We start from the raw sequence: 2,728 nt of genomic DNA, 5'->3' as shown, positions 1-2,728 counted from the left end.
AACACCGTCCCTCGATGTGCTACAGTAGTAGGCTGGCTCAATAAACAGACTACTGAAATGAACAGGAATTTGCAACAATGGCGCAAGGACACAGCTGAGTGAGCATCACCCTGTACGAGCCTCTCTCTCTCTCTCTCTCTCTCTCTCTCTCTCTCTCTTTCTTTCTCTCTCTCTCTCTCTCTCTCTCTCTCTCTCTCTCTCTCTCTCTCTCTGTCTCTCTGTGTGTCTCTCTCTCTCTCTCTCTCTCTCTCTCTCTCTCTCTCTCTCTCTCTCTCTCTCTCTCTCTCTCTCTCTCTCTGTCTCTCTCTCTCTCTCTCTCTCTCCAACACACAGACAGAGCCACTGACGCGACGCACAATGCTTCCTTTTCAACCTCAGCCCTACTGCTCACCACGTGGAGAGGAGCGGTAACCAAAGAAAGGACTGCATGGGACAGCCAGCCACAGTGAGGAGGAGAAAATAGTTTTTCTCTCCGGCCCCTATATCCCTATCTGTCTAAAGTGTAGTTGCTTATTTAGGCATGCTTCCAATATTTTTAATTATTATTTAAACCAGTGGTTCTCAAATATTTCCATGTCATGGACCCCCAAATTAATATGTATTTGTCCCAAACCCCATTTGAAAATGTTTTGTGCCAGGGGAGCCCCACATACCAAATTTGTGTTGTAGAATGTTTAAAAAAATATTCAAAAAATATTCACATTTTATTTCATGATTGTTTTGAAAATAGCAGATCTACAAGCTCACAACACTTAGCATCCCGACTCGAGCTTGTATGTTCTATTTTCAAATAGCCAATGCATATAGATTTAAACTAAACAGTAAAATAATCCATGTTGATTTAACTCAGACAAAGAGTGTACAAAATGAACCCACAAGGGTCCATCTGGTAGGCTACAGGATTTAATTTGTACACTCTGAGTTACAATGGATAACTGATGATTTTACTGTCTGTCTTGTTTGGTTCACCAGCATATACGTGCTCGATTTCCCTCTCTTTATAGTCGCACAGGCATGCACACCCTCTCACACACACACACACACACACACACACACACACACACACACACACACACACACACACACACACACACACACACAAACAAAATGACAAAACAACAAAATCCAATCCATAAAGCCTGGATGCTATTACAATTTAATTATGGAGTCTTGCAATGGGCCTAATTAAGTCTAAATTAGACTACTTAATGACTAGCTACCATTAGACCTTCCTTCGTTGAGTAATTAAGCTAATAACATACAATTAATATGAGGTCAAACATATTTAATTAATAATAATAATATTAGTAATATAATTAGGTCTAATTATTTATATATTGACAGGGACGATGGCCTCCTAATTCACCCCAAAATGTAATTTCCATTGCGGGCCGATTACAGTATAGGCTACACCTGTCCTGTCCATAACAGCAGGCAGGCAGTGACGCCTTGATTTAGTTGTTTATGATGTGGCCTTGTATGCTATGTGGACTCAGAGCGTCCCATCATCACGTAGAAAGAATTACAAAAAAAAATACACAACGATCGATCCAACGTCGTTAGCTTAACCTATATTGCGGTTGCACTGTCAAAAAAAGAACAGAAGATAACTCATACACGAGCTTGTTTCCAGGGGAAAAAGTGCACATTATGATTTTTTCCCCTAAAACAAGAGGTCTCCATTGTGCCAACAAAGCGTTCGTGTTGTTTCGTGCCATCTTGCCACTGTGATCGCCTTAATGATCGAACCTCGTCTTTACATTTGCGTTTGGGAACCGAACGGGGCGCATATAATGCATCCAAGTTGTACAGAGCCGCTACTGTACGGCGACCTGTTGCACGCCTGCGCGGGCGCGCGCTCCTATCATAACAAGTTATGATTCATAAATTATTATGACTTCTCAAAAATACGCGCCCCCGCCGATCGCTATTTCTCCGCCCCGTCGCGGCTACAATATCGTCGACACAACCGTCGGGAATAACAGCGATAAGACAACTTACCATGTTTGAAAGGATGATGTTTGGCAGCGTTTATGTGAAATGACTGGAGGGGGAAGAAAAGCCTTATGTTGGGCTAAACGGCTCCGTCTCTCAGCCTACCGGGACGTTGGCGTAGTGTTTCCCGATTCACTCACTGGGATGCGCAGTCGTCCCTTTGACAGCCAAGCGGAACGCCGCATTTTTAAATTATTTATCTCCGTAACACGTCGTCTTATTGTGTCTTTGGGTTAATAATACTAATGAAGGCGTCGTAAACATAATATGCGATTATTATGGCCAAGTTCAATGGGGCGGGATGGGTTATTATTATGTGAGGCGTGTGTTGTAGTAGGAGGCAACGCAAGAGAATTGAATGATTCTTCCTGTCACTCCCTCCCCTCCTTTAGCCTATATGCTTAATTTTTTTAGACTCCATCGTTACAATGGCGTCGCTCGCCGAAAAATATACAATCTACAAGCTCACTCGTGGACGCGATGCGCTGCGTTGTGAGCTTGTAGAGTGGTTATTTTCGTCGCGCGACACCGCCGTGGGGCGAGATATAAACCGGGCTTTTATGGAGCGTTTCAAAGCTCTTTGTATTTTTATACGGCGACGGCCTGCTCTGCTCTGCTCGGCCTGTTAGTCTGAGCTCTCTGCGGCACTACTACTGATCGTCCACTCCTACTGTCTGTCTGTCTGTCTGTCTGTCTGTCTGTCTGATCTGTCTTCTTCTGTCTGTTAATTTAT

At 43.5% G+C, this 2,728-nt stretch overlaps 1 protein-coding gene across 1 annotated transcript in view; it reads right to left on the bottom strand.

The window, feature by feature from the left end:
• The window catches only part of sall2 (spalt-like transcription factor 2), a 13,120-nt gene extending 10,847 nt beyond the window's left edge, over nucleotides 1-2,273 (bottom strand). Inside the window, exon 1 of the mRNA XM_084057431.1 lies at nucleotides 2,002-2,273. The gene's annotated coding sequence lies outside the window, so the exon portion shown is untranslated. The remainder of the gene's footprint in view (nucleotides 1-2,001) is intronic.
• Nucleotides 2,274-2,728: the final 455 nt, after the last annotated feature.

Source organism: Gymnoscopelus microlampas (genome assembly GCF_963454915.1).
Source record: "Gymnoscopelus microlampas genome assembly, chromosome: 5".
In the NCBI taxonomy this organism is placed as follows: domain Eukaryota; kingdom Metazoa; phylum Chordata; class Actinopteri; order Myctophiformes; family Myctophidae; genus Gymnoscopelus; species Gymnoscopelus microlampas.
The sequence above is the reverse complement of the archived record's forward strand: the minus strand, read 5'-3'. Positions and strand labels throughout refer to the sequence as shown.